Raw genomic sequence first — 18,614 nt, 5'->3', positions numbered from 1 at the left:
TTCACCCACTTTGATGAACCACAATTCAATTTCTTTAATCTTGGCTTAGCATTTATGGAAATCTAACCAAGGAATGAAAGTCTTGGGTTTTTTCCCTCTAAAAAAAATATTTTCCGTCTCCTCTATACACTGAATCATAAATCAACCAAATGGATTGTATAACATCCTATAGATTTTATTTATAATGCTTTGATCATGTTTAGAATAGGGTTCGTAAGCACTGTACATCTTTAAATCCATGCTGATCCTACAGTCAGAATTCTTCTCCTTTACTACTCCTACCATTATTCACATGCCCTAGGCAATTCTTCAGTTGCTGCACGGAAAGCTAAAAACATTTAAAATTTAAAACATTTCCAATTTCACTTGAAAAGTGGCAGATCTTTCTGTAGTTCTTTCTGTAGTTCATCCAGATTTTTGCAGTCTGGATGTGGTAACCGCATAAATGCATGTACTTGTAAAGCTGTACCAGTCAGGAATCTTTCAGACCATTATGTACCAGCTGGATGAGTAATGGCTAAACTATGGTTGTGATGGTTGTTTTGTTGCTTCCAACTTTTCATGACCCTACGGAGATCATTTTGCCTGAACTGTCTATCAGTAACTGCTTCTCCAAATTCTTGTCCTTGTGTCATCACTAATGGTATCTAGCCTCTGTTGGCCTCTTTTTCTATTCCCTTCAATTTTTCCAATCATCAAGTTCTTTTTCTGTGACTCTTGCCCTTTCATTATGTGTCCAAAAAAATCCTAACTTTTAGCTCCATTATCAGTGCTTTCAAGGAGCAATCTGCTTTTACACAGTCTAGTCCTCAGTTCTTTGTTCTTCTCATGATCTAAGATATTCTTAACAGTTTTCCCCAGCACCACATTTTAAAGGGATTTTTTTCCCTCATATAGCCTTCCACAGCTGTAAACTTTACAGGCCTTCTGTTTTGAATCGCCATTAAAATGCTAACAAAACTGCTCAATATTCTGAGCAATATCAACAGGCTAAAAAACACACAATAGGGCATTGCTTGCCCTAAATTAAAACAACTCATCACTTGATGAGTGCTCCACATTAAAAACAGTATCTGAATAGAAATATTGTCAGTCCAGGCAGGAATATACACATCAAGAGGACACTTCATTGTTTCTTAAAATTTTACCGGTGGATTTAGCTTCAAAATCAGATTTTGTCACTTAGTTTAAAAAAAAATACAGCCCCTAAGATGAGGACATCAAATTGCTCTGAGATTTTGAAGAAGTTAAAAAAAAAACGTAGTTAAGGCAGACTTGTAGAAACAGCTGCACAAATATTGAAAACTGCCAAGAAGCTGTGTCTTTTCAGGAGTCCAGACTTTTCTCAGCTGACAGAAAGGGAAAATGCTAAGAAGCAAATCTACTTTTTTGGAGAACATTTTAATCTTCTTCCTAGAAAAGACCTTTCTTCGAGTTTTCTTAAAGAATGACAATTCAAATAGCAGCTCACTCACTGTAAAATAAAAAGGCTCACAGTTCCAATTAGAAATATAATACTTCGTAGGGCAAATAGACCGCCATTGAACTGTTTGCTTTGATTCTCAATGAAGCGATGAAAATGTTCCACAGTGGCACTTGTAATTACCAGGTGCTCCACGGTGAAGTATTTTCGGTTGTCATCAACTGTAGCTGTAATACTATCCTATTCACCTTTCTAGCCTTCCTCAACCTGATGTTCAGTTTTGGAAGATGAGCTCTGGCAGATTACTCAGAATGGGCCAATTTTTTTTATATGAGCCTAATTTTTAACAAGATAGCAGGGACTTGTTGCAGAAGAACTGATGAAAACAGTTCAGCATAACAAGGCAATTTATATTAAGCTATATATTCATCCAGCTGAATGTTGGGACACAAGTACAGGTTAACGCTCCAATTTATATAAAGCTATATAAAGGATTCATCCAGCTAAAGGTTTGGACACAGATACAAGTTAACACTGGTTTAAATAAAAGGTACCCATTTTCAGTAGTGGTGAATATCTGTAGCTCGAGTGTAGGATGAGGGTGAAAGTTCATTCTCCAAGCTTATGGGTTGGTTTCTGAACATTTTGTTACCAGGCTACGTAAATCTTCAGTGAGTTTAGGGGGTGTAAGTGTCAGTATTCTCACACCTGACCCATCACAGACCCTCACTTGACACACCCACACTTGAAGCCCTTATAAACAGAAGAACACTGACATCCCCTAAACCAGGGGTAGGCAACCTTGGCTCTTTTATGACTCGTGGACTTCAACTCCCAGAATTCCTCAGCCAGCATGGCTCAGCCTGGAAACCTCTCTCTGTCCCCTCAGCATGGCTGGCTCAGGAATTCTGGGAGTTGAAGTCCACGAGTCATAAAAGAGCCAAGGTTGCCTACCCCTGCCCTAAACTCAGCTGAAGATGTCACTTAACCTGGTGAGGAAATGTTCAGAAACCAATCCACAAGCTCGGAGAACGAACCTTCACCCTCAACTTACACATTATAGAAGTTGTCACCCAAACCACAGGTCCACCTAGGTTGTCTACCTTGCTTTGCCCTAAAGACACACAATCTCACCCCCTCCCACAATATTTTTTCTCAAAGCAACATTTTTAATGTGACTCGGGAGAGAAGATCAAATACATGACTGAAGGAAAATCAAGATGGCATTTAATTAAATTTAAATTCAAATGACATTAAAAATGAGGTTAGTGTAATTTCTGGAGTGCTGCCTTTGAAAGTGCATGTGAAGCTCTTGAGACAGAAACAAAGGTATCCAGGGTTGCTATACACCAAATAGGTGTGTCTCTAGCCCTGCGTTGATACCGAACCTAGGAAAAGAATTTGGCACCTTCTCTGCTGAAATGGCAATTTCAGCAACTGAGTAACGAAGTTGTGGAAAGGCTATTGCTGAGCAGACAGCAATTCTTGGGGTTCCAAGCACAGATTTTAAGGCATGGATATCCATCCTCTGTGTTCTTTAATTAAGTACATATGTGTGTACAGTATATGAATGCATACACACTCAGATAGAAGTTAAATGAAAGTAATGCTTCCATCTTCATGACTTTGCAGGTAGTCCTTAACTTACAGCCATTTGTTTAGCAACTGTTCAAAGGTACAAGGCCACTGAAAAAGGTGATTTACAACCGGTCCACACATTTAACAACCATTGCAGCATCCCCATGGTCACCTGATCAAAATTCAGGAGCTTGTCAACCGGCATGTATTTATGACTGTTGCAATGTACCAGATAATGGGATCTCCATTTGCGATCTTCCCAGATGGCTTCAGACCAGGAAAGTCAATGGGGGGAAGTTGGATTCACTTAATAACCGCATGATTCACCTAACAGCAGTGTTTCACTTAACAACTGTGTTTTAGCAATGGAAATTCTGGCCCAAATTGTGGCCATAAGTTGAGGACTCTCTGTAGTTTAAATAGGGATATTTTATTTTTACTTTGCCACCTGTATTTGCTTGTCCACAAAATCACCCCCATACATTGTACAATTCTTCCTGCGATGAACAAGTTTCTTACACCTGTTGCAAAAGTAGGACATTTTGTTCTCTCAATCATATCTTGATAGTGTTTTCTCCCACTTAATTTAAGTTAAACAGATGCCCACAAAATATTCTTCAATTTTTGGGAACAGGTGGAAGCCACATAGTATCATGTCTAGACTCCACGTTACACGGGATACAAAGATGAGACTCAACCTCGCCAGTGATTCTTGGATGGTTTGTGAGTTGTAAGCCTGGCAAAATTTCCTTCTTGTGCTTCCAAACTCTGCTTAATCATTGTTTCAAAAACTGTAACCATGAGTTTTCCTGGCAAAACCAGGACTTTGTATAATTTTCCCAAGTGAAGCTTTGTGATGATATCTCATGGACTGATGTTTCATTTCAGAATGATGGGGCCATATGTCATTGGTTGTCATGATCCGGTGAAGAAATTTCTCACTTTCATTCTTATGGCATGATAATTGCTGGCAAATTTCAGCCTGCCCTCTCTGCCATCAGCATGCAAGGAATCCATCGTGTACAAATGTTCCCCTGCTTGGCATCATCAAGAACACAAACTATGTGTTGCTGTGAAATACCAAGCTTGATAGTCATTTACTTTTTAGTGATCCCCTCTTTGTCCTTAATCAGTTTGTCAACCTTTCTCGTGGGACATTTGTTGGTTGCTGGAACAGGTCATCCACTTTGTCCTTGATCACCCAAACAGTCCTCGACTTACAATCACAATTGAGCCAAAAATTTCAGTCGCTAAGTGAAACATTTGTTAAATGAGTTTTTCCCCCTTTTACAACCTTTCTTGTCACCATTCTTAAACAAATCACTGCAGTTGTTAAATTAGTAACATGGTTAAGTGAATCTGGCTTCCCCATTGACTTTGCTTGTGAGATGGTCACAAAAGGTGATCATGTGTGACCCTGGGATGCTGCAACTGTCATAAATATGAGTCAATTACCAAATGTCTAAATTTTGATCACGTGACCCTAGGGAAGCCGGAATAGTTGTAAGTGTGAAAACATTCGTAAGTCCCTTTTTTTAGTGCCGTTGTAACTTTGAACGGTCACTAAATGTGCTGTTGTAAGTCGAGGACTACCTGCGCTCACATCAACACAGTTATCACCTGAAGCAGCCTACATTCAGCAGTGAATTCCAATTAAAGGTGCTCTTTAGCAGTCAAAAATTCAACAGGTTCCTCAAAATGAACTGACGGGTACTCACTGCAGGCTTCAATTTCATGAACAAAAGCAACCCAACCTTTTCTCACACTAAACTCCTGCCAAATGAATTAGAAGAGCAGATGCTAAAAAGTTTTTGGCTTGGCAGTACCTCCATCTGCTAACGATTTATAGCATTGGAGACATTTGTTTTATTCAACCATTGCACATGTACATATGTGTATATGGATATGTATACACAGAGATAGAAAGCTTCAGAGGCAACTAAGATTCTCCAAGGCAATTTTTTTCTAAACCCCAGACATGAATGCTGAACTGAAAGAAAGGCATACAAAGTTATACATAGAACGCAGAATAATAGAACTGGAATACAAATTGTATGCACTTGGTATACAAATGAACATATATCGGTATACCATACATGGTATACAAATGACTATACATTTGGTATAGAAATGAACATTTTGGCCTTCTTCAGCTGTACAACTTACAGAATAGAATACAGAATAATACGAGTTGGAGGGGATTTAGGAGGTCTTCTAATCCACCCCACTACCCAAGCAGGAAACCCTACCATTCCCGACAAATGGTTGTCTAATCTAATCTCCTCTTTAAAACTTGCAGTGTTGGAGCACCCACAATTTCTGAAGGCAACCTGTTTCACAGGTTAATTGTTCTGTCAGGAAATTTCTCCTTATTTCTAGATTGGTTCTCTCCTTGATTAGTTTCACTTTATAGACTTGAAAGAATAGTTACCCCCTAATTGGTTTTGCTTAAGAAGGTGAAAGGAGACAGAGAGTGGTATGAATGTGTTACTCTATCCTCTGTATTCCTCACAAGGAATTCCAAATGTTTGCAAATTATTGCAGGCTTTGACATGAGCTTCTAAAGATGTTTGGCTGAATTAATTCAGGAGCCTACTAAAGATAGTGAGAATGTTTTTCTCATTTTTTTAAAAAAAATACAAAACCTTGCCAAATTTGCATACATGCAATTGAGAAGAGAGGCCAAAAAATTATATCCAGCTGCAATTTTCTAGGTCATCTGCCATTTCTTAGTTATGTTTAATGCTAAGCACAAGTTAGCACATCAGGCAAGCATTGCCAAGAATTGCATCCTAGTTCTATATAGATCCTCACATAAGGACAAATCATATGCCTATAATACTGAATGTGCTTCAAGGTAACTTGCCTTCCCTCTCCCCAAAAGCAATAGCAATTTCTGTTCACACTTTGAATTGAGATTATTTACAAATGTACAATCTATTTTGGGCATTCATACTTTACATTTGTCCAGGCAAGCATTCGGACAGCTGCCTTGTTGGCAAAAGTATCATTTGTTGCCAGACTTAACGTGAGCTTTCGAAAATGGGGCTTCAAGCGCAGAAGACTACCTTGGCTCTTGAGCTTTGATTCATGCCATTTCTTTTGCTGGAAATTTATATGTTAGAAAGGCAGATATTTGCCTCAAGGGCAGAATATCATGTAAATGCACTGTTTTGCAAAAAGCAAATAAATGAGTCTGATTGTGAGGGGGGGAAGTCCTAAGTTATTATTTAATAATATGAAAAGCCATAGTGTTGTTCAAACTGTGGACATCTCAAATGTCTAATTAGAAGGGGAAGGCTGTCAAAAAAAATAAACATGTTTAGCCCCCGCTTTTTTTAAAACCTCTGTCACATGACAAATATTTTAAAAAGGGCAGGATTTTATTTGCACAATTATAGCCACTCTCTTGGGATTTTTTTTTTGAGCCTTGCTACCTGCTATCATCCCTAGTGATAAGCAACAAGAATTACACAGTGGAAGAAAAGTAGCATCTAAATATGGTGAACCTCACATGACACAGTAGAGATTTTACTGTTGCCTGCCAGTGAGTTTGCCCCAGTAGACTTGTTTTTAGATTAAATATTTTTAATTAAAAGAGAGAGTTAAATGGGAAATTAATGTGCTTCAAGCAAGCTAGCTTCAACATTATATTAAAGAAAGCTTGCAAAGGCTACAGCTCAGGGCTTTGCTAAGCGTCACCTGCCCAAACAATGTGGTGCAAATTAAGTATATTTGGATTGGAGAGAGAATCCTGGGAGTTACTGGGAGGGGCAAAAGGCATTCTCATTGGTTGGGTCTCTGGCAAATAAGCATCCTGTTACTGGCTAGGCTCCCCATAGTTGCCATCTTGAGAATGGGCAAGCCCTTACTATGGCAACCACTCTGCTATCCTGTTAAAATCCCAAATGTGTCCATCATTGAAAAGGTGGCAGTAAACAAAAACTTTCAGGTTTTACTATCTGGACAGAGGTAGGGATGGTAAACACCTTTTTGAAAGGAAAAATAGACCAGGGTGAGATTTTTAAAAGTCTAGCCCACTGACCCCCTTCCAAAATTAATTATGGTTCTAAGTTTCCAAAACTTGCCTAAATCAAATAGCCCACTCCCCACATTACACTTCCCAAGTTGTGCTGGCAGAATATGCATACAAAATCAAATGGCAAAGTAGTTTTGGGTTTATTATGCTTCTAGCAGAACGGGAGATTCTTAGCTCCCCTGCCTCATTTCAGGGGCGCCAGTACTAGGGGCCGTTGTTAGGTTTTGCCGCCATTAACATGATTTTCCTGGGAAATATATAGTTTAGTAGTCTTCCCTTTGCTTTCTACACCGCTGTGCATATGCTGTTCAAGTGGCTGCCACCACACCATGTGCTGTTCTTCTGAAGCTGTTCCAACCAATATGGTCTCCGCCTTCAGCCGATACTGGGCAGCCAGCGGCTACTCACCAGGCCTGTTGGTCCATGCGAGGTATTTGATTCCCTCCAACCCGCCATTACAGCATAAAAGCCATAATGGGTAGGGCCCCCCCAATCCACTACCCAGGGACGCGTTCTGTGGGGGTTCCAGACTCCCCCTAAGAAGCCTGGCCTCTGACAAATCAGCCATCAATACATAGACATTAACAACATCTGTAGATTATTCAAAAGAGACTGTTGAAAGAAAAATCTTCATTAGGGTCCAGTCCAAGCTGGGAATAAGCAAAATGGAGAGTCCTTGAGAAAGAAGGTTGTAGTTTATTGAAGAGGAGAGCCAGACAGAAAGATGGCTCTGGAAAAACTGAATACATATAGCAAGGTGTGATGGGTTTTTATATCTTCTGGGGCTCTTGAGGTTGTTTCCTGTTCCTGTTTGAGGCTTTGTATTTCCTGTGTCATGTACTTTGACCTGAGTCTGAATGTGTCCTTTTGGTATTGGTGGGTTAATCCTATTATGTTTCCTGTCCTTAGAATTTGGCTGGGGGTATGTAGATTTTAGGTGCCTTTGTCTTCCTAATAGCTTCCTGGCTCCAACCTTCCTGAATGGATTATCACATCTGCATTTCTAAAAGCTGGCCTCTGCCTAGTTTCTGCTTGGGGGAGAAGGGCTGGGGCTGGTTTCTGGGGGCTGGTTTCTGTCTTTGGGGAAATATATTCTGCCTTTTTAATATTTCCCAAAATATTTCTTTCTCTGGATTCTTCCCACAAGACAATCAACTAGCTCCCCACCAGTAATCAGCACTCGGATCACCATAGATTAGCTCCAAGATCTCAGACTAGCAATCAAGTAAGTAATACCCCAATCAAGAAACTGCCAAAGAGCCATTTCTAAACAGCCCAATCAAAGAATCACTAAGAACCCCCCCACACACACATATTTATTTATTTATTTATTTATTTATTTATTTTTATTACATTTATATCCCGCCCTTCTCCGAAGACTCAGGGTGGCTTACAAGCTTAGCATACACGGGCAAGACACCAGAATATAAACTGACAACAGACAGCACTCCTTACTAGCACTGATGATGTTACCTAGTTAGGGTAATGAAACGTCTGCAAGAAAACAAACAAGCTCGGAGAGCACCAAGGGCCCCACCATCATAAATATATGCTGGTTGCCAAGCACCCAAATTATGATTATGACCATGGGAATGCTGCAAGGGACAACCAGTTCTAAGTCTCTTTTTTAAGTGCCACTGTAACTTCAAATGAAGGGGTGCAATGAATCGAGGACTAACTATACTCTGGCCCTAGACTTTGTTGTTGTTGTTGTTAGCTGCGAAGTTGTGTCCGACCCATCGTGACTCTATGGACAACTTTCCTCCAGGCCTTCCTGTCCTCTACCATCTTCTGGAGTCCATTTAAGCTCACGCCTACTGCTTCAGTGACTCCATCCAGCCACCTCATTCTCTCTCATCCCCTTCTTCTCTTACCCTCAATCTTTCCCAGCATTAGGCTCTTCTCCAGTGAGTCCTTCCTTCTCATTAGGTGGCCAAAGTATTTGAGTTACAAGGCCCTAGACTAGACTATTATAAACCGTGTTTTCCTGCCTGAGAGCCCTACATGGTGTCCCCACAGTCTATCCGCTGATTTTAAACACATTTCAGAGGACTAGTTTTTCGTGGGGCTCAAGACACATCTCTCTCAGTGGAGTGGCATCATGGTTACTGGCCCCAACCACTTTCACCATTCAATGGAAGCGGTGAACAAAGACAAGACACATCTTCCCAAATGGAGGCTCTTTGAGTGTGCAAGAGGATATACACATCGAATGCTTTTGTAAGTTCATAAGTTCAGGTGAGCATATGTAGATATGTAGAATGGAGGTGCTAATAAATTTGCAGTTGACAGAACACGTGGATCACAGCTAGAAAAGCAAAAGGCAGATGTGCAGTTAATTACAGGCCAGTTTATCAGTTAAGTGAGGTTATCCTCTCTCCTCCTTTGACCATGCAATATTGAACAAGCTTCCCATATGTTTCTAAAACATATGCCTATAGCCATTGCTTTCCACATTTTAACTCACTTTTCTAATTACAGTGTGGGAACTGGTGACGGTATTTACAGAGCTGGATCAATATGCCAAAGGAATCCAACTTTAAAGCTTTAATCCGTTCAAAAGGTATGTGAATCCACTATTTTAAAAAAATAGCCATTGTAAAATATTGGGACTCAAGAGTTTTATTATGCCTTGAAGCTGATAGGTTGAGCTGTTGTTAATCATGTTCTCAGCCTATCACATACTGTGTGATAAAAATGAAATAACCCTAGGAAAAAATTCAATAGATTCTGGAGATTGCAGCATTGAAAAATCTTTTAAAAAATCTTAAAATCCAATATAGGTGAAGGAGGAGCCTGTTGTTGTGGAGAAAATAAGAGCAAGGATTATTAGCTATGTTCACTACCTTAAATTATACAAATAATAAAGGAGGGGTATAAATAAATATATCTGCAAGGCGATCAAACCGGTCAGTCCTAGAGGAGATCAACCCTGACTGCTCTTTAGAAGGCCAGATTCTGAAGTTGCAACTCAAATACTTTGGCCACCTAATGAGAAGGACTCACTGACACTACAATACATTACCCATCATAGACACATAGACATAAACAGTATCTACACACTATCAAAAAAAGACAATCTACAAGCTAAAAAAGGAACAAAAAGACCAAAACACCTCCCCACCAGCAATCAGCACCTAGATGAGTATAGATTAACTCCAAGATTAACATTAGACCAACAATCAAGTAAACAATACCCCAATCAAGGTACTTCTAAAAAAAAGCTAACAGTAAACAGTCCAACAAAAGGACACCTAAGACCACCCCCACCATAACTGACAGGGCAAGCCAAAACTAAGAACAAACCCACTCCTTATTAGCACTGATGATGTTACCTAGTTGGGTAATAAACATCTGCAAGAAAACAACCAAGCTCAGAGAGCACCAAGGATCCCTCATGTCAGGTTAACTTTTCTCTGGGATGGGATTTATTTGGTGATCATCAATTACATCTGTCATTCTTTTCCCAAGAAATGCTTGTATTGAACAATTTCTAATCCTAATTTTAACCTGTTTGTAACTCACTGTTGCTTTTCTATTTATCATGCTTGGGATCAAATGATTCCACAGTATGTTTTTATTTATTTATTTTTTATTTTAATCCCATTTATATCCCGCCCTTCTCTGAAGACTCAGGGCGGCTTACACTCTAAGCACAAATCAATGTGCTTAGCAGTAGCCTTCATTCTATGTATATGCCTCCTTATTAGGGCTTTCGCCCCCCCCCCCAAGCGGCATTATTACAAAGTCAGCTTATTGCCCCCAACAATCTGGGTCCTTATTTTTTTTATCATATTTTATACTCTGCCTAGGGCAAAACAGAAATGGCCGATAGTTCACTGAAAGAATAACAAATAAATAATCTGATCCTCTATTCCGGAAGAGAAGAATCCAGACCTTCTAAGAAAATCTTAGTAACTTGCACCAATGAACCAGTCCACATACTCATTTTACAGATTGATGTGTAAAAATAGTGAACCAACATAATGATTTCAAAGATTTCTGCAGGACGTTGTAGCGGGAATTATGGGACTGAAGTCCAGCCCATTGAGATGAAATCAGTTTGAGGACATCTCTGTTGGCAGAGGCATTATTTTTTTTCCTGTGGCAATGGCCCGAATCCAGAGGTCTAATAAAATACAAGATACATCTCACAAACCTGAAAACCCTCCCTTCCCCAAATAATTATCACTAGCTGACAGAGAAGAATGATGATGTGATTCAGTAGGAGGTGTTCGATATATACGCTGTTGGCATCCTTGTTCATGGAGGAACAGACGTGGCAGTTGGCCCCGTGGATTATTCCTTGTCTTTCTAACCTTTACAGCTTCACGGATTAAGCTAGATCACAAACTTTTGATGCTCTCTAGTGCTCCTGGCTACACTTTTTTCTGTAGAACTAACAAGGGATGACAGGTTACAGATTCCTGATTCCCGTGGACAATTAGCACCTCCTTCAGTCAAATGCTTCTCACATATTAATGCTACTCAGCCAGCATAACTAAATGTGGAAAGCGGGGAGAGGCAAGGCCAGGAAATCGACACACTGGGCTGATGCACTCTTAGGGGCAGATTCATTACAGTTGTGTTTTTCAACTCAGCTAGACCAAATTATGCAAATGTCTTTAACCTGCCTTTCCTTTTCGTTTGATGGCACATCTGCCACCTGTTCTCTTTTTCCGTAAGGCCAAAATGTTATGCAGTGAAGGGCAGGGGAGTTTTGCATAGAAAGGGGGGGGGGAAATACCAGGGGTGAGGGGGAAGGAAAGGGGAAGTGGTTAATTCAGTAATCCAGAACCCCCTGCCGGTCAGGTGTCCTTTCACTGTTCTTTTTAGTCATTAACACTTTTCAAGGGTAACAATGCTTAGAAGGGAAAGGGGTTTGCAGAGCTGAAATGCCAAGCAATAAAGATGCTGAGCATTTTCAGAATAGGTACCAGCAACGTAACCTATGCTTGTGCTTTAATAATTTGGGGGATAAAGCAGACTTCAGCAGGCTGACAAATAAATTAGTTAGGGTTGAGGAATCATGGGTCTGTGAGAAAAGGGGAAGGTCTGGCAAACTGCATGCAGTTTGGGCCACCTGCAATGAGCTACTTTCGCTTTTTATGTTCTCACAGCCTATTTAGAATGCCATAATAACCCCTAAGAGCAGAGCATCCTCTGGGTTGATCTACAGCAGACTTCCTGCCATTGGGTATCCTCCAGAAACTCCATATCCCCAAGCTAGCAAAGACAGGTCCATCTGGAGGCATCAAGTTGAGGAAGGCAGGTTGAGAACTACGGGATTTTTCATGGGAAGGTAGCATGCAATGATTGCTCCAGAACAGGGGTCTTCAAACTTGGTCCCTTTAATGACTTGTGGACTTCAACTCCCAGAATTCCTCTGTCAGGCACGCTGGCTGAGGAATTCTGGGAGTTGAAGTCCACAAGTCATAAAAGGGCCAGGTTTGAAGACCCCTGCTCCAGAAGAAGCCTGAAGATTTTCCTGGCTGTTCTTGCTAGGGAAAAGCTCAGATTAGGTATAAAACATCTTTGTGGTTATCATGGTTTTTTTTCCCCCCCAAAAAAGAAAAGCAAAATGAATGCTATTTTATTTATTTATTTATTTATTTATTTTAATTCCATTTATATCCCGCCCTTCTCCGAAGACTCAGGGCGGCTTACAAGCTTAGCAGTAGCCTTCATTCTATGTATATGCCTGCTTATTAGGGTTTTCACACACACCCCAAGCGGCATTATTACAAAGTCAGCTTAATTGCCCCCAACAATGCCCTTTGGGATTACCTGCATCAGGAATTAGACCAGACATGTCAAACACAAGGCCCGGGGGCCGGATCCGGCCCATGAAGTGGTTTCATGTGGCCCGCAAAGCCATCCTGGAAACAGTGAGGGAACGGCCCCCACTGCCTTGGCTCTGGCCCAGAGACCCTCCTTCTGCCAGAGACCCTCAGGTCTGTCCCACTCCTGCCCAGGCCCCCATAGGCACCCTTGATGCGAACGATGTAGAGCTGGCCACGCCCACCTAGCAGGCCATACACACTCTAGCCACACCCATCCAGTAGGCCACGCCCACCCTGGCCATACCCACCCGGCCCCCTGAGGGCAACCACAATGCCGATGCGGCCTTCAATGAAATTGAGTTTGACACCCCTGAATTAGACTGTGAGACTGAAAGGGCTTTATGGGTAAGAATAGAAAATAGAATAGAAAATAGAATAGAATGCTTTGTTTGGCCATCTGTGATTAGACACACATGAAATTTGTGCATAAGCTCTCAGTGTACATGCAAAACAACCGAGTAATAGTAATTATAATATATGATACCAATAAGAGAAGGTAGTAGAAAAGATGTGAAGGGTAACAGTAATACAGCTCTACTAAGACAGTGGCATAAGACAGTGCTGTGGGAATTAGGTGTTCAGCAGAACGATGGCACGAGGGAAAAACTGCCCCATGGGTCTGGTTATTTTGGCATGCAATGCCCTATAGCTGGGGTCCCCAACCCCCAGTCCTTGGACCAGCATGCCAGCAACTGGGCTACACAAACAAGCAAAGCCCCATCCACAAGATGCAGGCAGCACTCAAAACCACACCCCCTGTGGTCCACGGAAAAACCTCTCTCCACGGAACCGGTCCCTGGTGCCCCAAAGGTTGAGGGCCTCTGCCCTCCGAGGGGAGGAGGTGGAACCGTTTATGTCCAGGACTTGAGAGGTCTGTACTTATTTTCTCAGCCCTCTTTCTGAGCCCTGCAATATACATTATTGAGTTTAAATGATATTCACCCATCCTTGATACAGACAAAATCTGGCCATCATAATGTCTACTATCCTCATTGTTCATATTTATTCAGATTCCATGTCATTTGTTCCAAATCGGTGCCAGATATTTTTGGTGAGCATGCCACCCACAGTACAGATTCTGATAGCCTGCTTCCTCTGCTGCCATCAGCCAGCACAGAAAACTTCCCCCAGTCATGAAAATACCACACACCTAAAGTAAGTCATTTTTCAACACTCTTGCCTGACTTCCCTAGGCATGTTTATTTTTCTTCTGGCATCCTGTTTGAGTCTCTTCCAAATGAATGTGAAATAAAGAAACATATGAGAAGGTACTGGGGTGCAAGAGGTAGACCTTGCCCTGACTGATCAACTATCTAGGTCCCATAAAGTGGCAATCAGCTGCTTGGCAATCAGATCTCTTCCCGCAAAGAAGTAATTCCTGTCATTCTATTCTGGCCAGTCCTCAAAGGTGCCTAACAAAAATTTAAAAGGAGTTTTAGAGTTTAAAAGTTCAATCAACATTAACAAGTCAAGTAAAACAGAGGAACGTTTACAGATTTTCCAAACAGGGAGAGAATGAGAACAAGGGGAGTCGGTTAAGGTGCTGGCCTCGAAACTAGAAGACTGGGAGTTCTAGCTTTAGGCATGAAAATCGACTGAGCGACTTTGGGCCAATTACTAACAGAAGGTGAGTTCTAGTCCCGCCTTAGGCATGAAAGCCAGCTGGGTGACTTTGGGTCAGCCCAACCCACCTCACAGGGCTGTTGTGGAAAAATAGGAGGAGGAGGAAGAAGCATTATGTATGTTTGGCACTTTGAGTTACTTATAAAGTAACAAAGTCAAGATAAAAATATAATAAAATAAAATGAATAAAAGGGAGTGCGTTTCAAGGCTTGGGAGCGGCATAGGAGAACAATTCGCTCCCACAGGTCAGAAAAACAAGTATCAGAGATGGCAGAGTCATCTTCCGAAGAGCCTCTCTTGAAGCTCTGAAGAGCCAGACAAGTTTGTAAAGGAAATGGTGGCCCTATGCTTTTAGGTGTTTCAAAGGCTATGAGTCAACTCTTTCCCAATCAAGCTTTACGTTGGATGGTTACATAGATATGGTGACGAAGTTTCGTTGTGTTCCTCTGTGGTGCAGAAATTTTGAAGGAATCTCATCTCATTCTTCGATAAAGTGACTAAACTAGTAGACTAGCGAAACGCAGTGGACGTAGTATACTTAGATTTTTTTAACTTAGATTTTTTTTAACTTAGATTTTTTTTCTACCTAGAGCTGCAGCTTACAAAAATCTACACTTAATAAAATGTGATAGTTGGAAACAATGCTTCCAACTTTCTGAAAAAAGCCTTTGGCAATAATATGGAATGGCTCCCATAGCCGCCTTCTTTGCGTGTGTTTTGTTTTGACTTCTTCATCTATTCTTCTGCTTGATATTTCCTGGTGGTCTCCCCTCCAAATTCTGATTGCCTATTGGAGATCTGTCAAAGTTAGCCTAATGCTGCCATCTGCTGGAAATTACAGGACAATATCAGACTTCAGATCAGTGATTCTCAACCTTGAAGATGTGTGGACCTCACCTCCCGGGATGACCCTGCCAGTCCACATATCTTCAAGCCACCAAGATGGAGCAGCTCTACTTTAGATTATGCCTAGCAAACAACTGACAGGTAGTAGAGAACTTTCAGTGTAGACTTCATATGATCTTCTGTATTCTGAACAGCAGAATACAGAAATGCATTCTGCATTTACTGCCCATGCCATTTTATAAACTTTTCAATGTCAGCTCCATGTGTCAGGCACTACAATAGTGAAATTGCCTTAGATCACAGAAAGCTGATTGTAGACACCTCCATTAGGAAAGGCATATGCAAAATACACTCCAAATGCATCTGTAAATAGGTAGTGTATGCAGTACATTCAGTGACTGTTCAAAGTTAGGGCAGCCCTGAAAACAGTGACTTACAGCCATTTTTCACACTTAAGACTGTTGCAGCATCCCCATGGTCATGATCAAGGTCTAATCAAAAATTAGATGCTTAGCAACTGACTCATATTTATGACGGTTGCACTGTCCCAGGGTCACGTGATCCCCTTTTGTGACCATCTGACAAGCAGCGTCAATGGGGAAGCCAGGATCACTTAACAACCATGTTACTAACTTAACAACTCCAGCGAATCACTTAACAACCGTGGCAAGAATGGTCATAAAATGAGGCAAAACTCACTTAACAAATGTCTCACTTAGTGACAGAAATTTTGGGCTCAATTGTGGTTGTAAGTTGAGGACTACCTGTATTAGGAAAAATGTGCACCAAAAGACCCAGGATGGAAATAAGGGTGGACAAATAAGAAAGTCAAAAAAAAAAACCTCAAGCATGAGAGCTTCACCAATGTTTTCCTGAGCAAATAGTCTTCCAGGAGAGGACCATAGAGTAACCTTGGAGTAAAGACCTTGGAGGAATGGGAAACAGTCAATGTAAAAGTTATTTTGTGGGCTGTATATATATATATTTTATAACGTTGCCACATTAAAACACAAACAATTACGCCATTCGCTATTTATTCTGGTGTTGGGCGGAGAAATTCTGTGTTTTTGGAATGGAAGCTGGCTTTTAAATTTCTTTGAAGGTGGGGGAGGAAGAATTTGGAGGAAATTTTCAAAGTGTGGTGAGCTAACCATAGAAAATGTGCTTGAGGAGATTCATTCACAGTAACTATATGGTCACCACCCTACCCCTTGAAAAAATGTTGGAGAATATCTCATTCACAGGTTTTAAGGTGGGCTTTCAAAATGCCACCGGTCTCCAGCTTTCGTATAAGCCTCCCGCATACTTTTTCAGGGATTTCCTCATTGTCTGAGGAAGGGAACACTTTCACCCCATAACAGAAATGCAACATTAAAAAACAAGACACCACGGGTAGAAATCAGTCATGTAAAACCCTATAACTTGTGTTTCAATCTCAAGCTCATGTGCAAATCTATACACTCCCAATTAGTCGCTTTGATCAAACTGCAGGTAGTCTTCTACCATTGAGCCCCAAATTTTTGTTGGTAAATGAGACATTTGCAAAGTGAGTTTTCCCCCCCCCCATTTTACCACCTTTCTTGCCATATTTGTTAAGCGAATCTGGCTTCCCCATTGACTTTGCTTGTCAGAAGGTCTCAAAAGGTGATCACGTGACCCCCCCTGGACATTGCAGCTGTCATAAATATGAGTCAGTCGCCAAGCTTTAAAATTTGTGGACTTCAACTCCCAGAATTCTCCAGCTAGCACGGCTGGCTGAGAAGATTTGGGAGTTAAAGTTCACAAGTCTTGACGTTGCCAAGTTTGAAGACCGCTGGACTAGGAGATGCTCACGATCCCTTCTAACTTGTTAATTCTACGGGTCTCTTCGGTCATTTGGCCTACAAATTTATTTCTCCTGAAAGCAAAATAGAAGTCAAATAGAGCTGAACAAGAAACTTGAAAGATATAGACAGAACCATACCATCACATAGCAGAGAAAATCAATGCCATACTCACACACGTTTGCCTGATAAAAACCCACTGTACGTTTTAGAACCGAGTAAACATGTGTTAACTGAATTGTCAGAATACATGAAAACACTTTGAAGGAGTTCATGAAAACCTTGACATTTTGTTTCCTAAAGAGAAGTCTTCTTTGAAAAGATTTATCTCTCAGCACACTCAACATTTAGCTAACCGCATCTCAAAACCTAATCTTACCTTAAACAGAAAACACTCTCTCCCAAAAAAAAAAAGTAAATAATTTGTCTCTACAAATAATTTGTAGAGATTTTGGAGAGTTAATTCAAAAAGAACGGATTTGGTGCCAGCATAGAAGACTTGGGAGCGTTTGACAATTTTCACAACTTCTGCCATTATAATTGGAGGAATTATCAGAAAACCAATCGTAGTGATGCTGAAAATGCTTGAGACTTTTCCTACAGGTGTTGCTTTGGGAAAAAGAACATGCTAAGGATGAGGCTGAAGAAGTAGCAAGTCTTTTTAATTTAAGAAATTTAGGATAGAAGATTTTATAGATTTTCCCCCACCCCCTGCAGTTTAGATGTGAACTCCAATTTTAACTTTCAGAGAAGACAAAAACCAAGTAGCCTCACTACTCCGTTTCTTTCATCAAAATGTAGATCACCCTAGAGAAGCCTTAAAAGTCCTACTGCAACTTCTCCAAAATTACATTAGAAAGAAGCTGTTGTATCCACAGTGAGGGAGTTCAACCTGCTGGAAGATCATATTCTTTTGCTGGTATTCGGTCACTTGAAGCAAATGGTATTTTAATGCCACTTACCGTGTTCCTAGCAGCTGAACTGATCCGCGCCGGCACTAATTCCAAACCAGAGCCTTCGTTTCAAAGATGAAAAAAGCAGAACAGAAAAAAACACCCTCTCCAGAATGCCAGATAACATTCAAATCAAAGTGAAGGTCCCTGCAACTCCAGTTTCAAAAAGGAAACGCAGACAGGCTAAATAAGGCTGGCACTGTTGTGTAAAGTTGTTGGTTCCTCCTGTTGAACGCTGACACCAAACGTCAAACTCTCAATTGCTGAGCTCCAGCTGTACTTGAATGAGTGAGGCTCGGAATTCACAGCTGAGGCGGGTCCAAAATGTGTTAAGATATAGCACAACATGCTAGTAGGTGGGCAAGGCCAATCTCCACCACCACCACCCCTCCTTCCAAGCAGGTTTCAGGTTTCACACAGCAACTGGTAGCTTTGCAGCAAGCAAAAGCTGTTGGCTCTGAGCTGAAGGGAGTCCCTTCTTAGCCA

At 41.0% G+C, this 18,614-nt stretch overlaps 1 protein-coding gene across 1 annotated transcript in view; it reads right to left on the bottom strand.

Annotated features, from left to right (window-relative positions):
- The window catches only part of ARHGAP24 (Rho GTPase activating protein 24), a 446,454-nt gene extending 428,085 nt beyond the window's left edge, over window positions 1-18,369 (bottom strand). The window contains exon 1 of the mRNA XM_081332696.1: window positions 18,138-18,369. The gene's annotated coding sequence lies outside the window, so the exon portion shown is untranslated. The remainder of the gene's footprint in view (window positions 1-18,137) is intronic.
- Between the last annotated feature and the right edge of the window lie 245 nt (window positions 18,370-18,614).

This window comes from Vipera berus, assembly GCF_964194415.1.
Source record: "Vipera berus genome assembly, chromosome: 7".
Lineage (NCBI taxonomy): Eukaryota > Metazoa > Chordata > Lepidosauria > Squamata > Viperidae > Vipera > Vipera berus.
The sequence above is the reverse complement of the archived record's forward strand: the minus strand, read 5'-3'. Positions and strand labels throughout refer to the sequence as shown.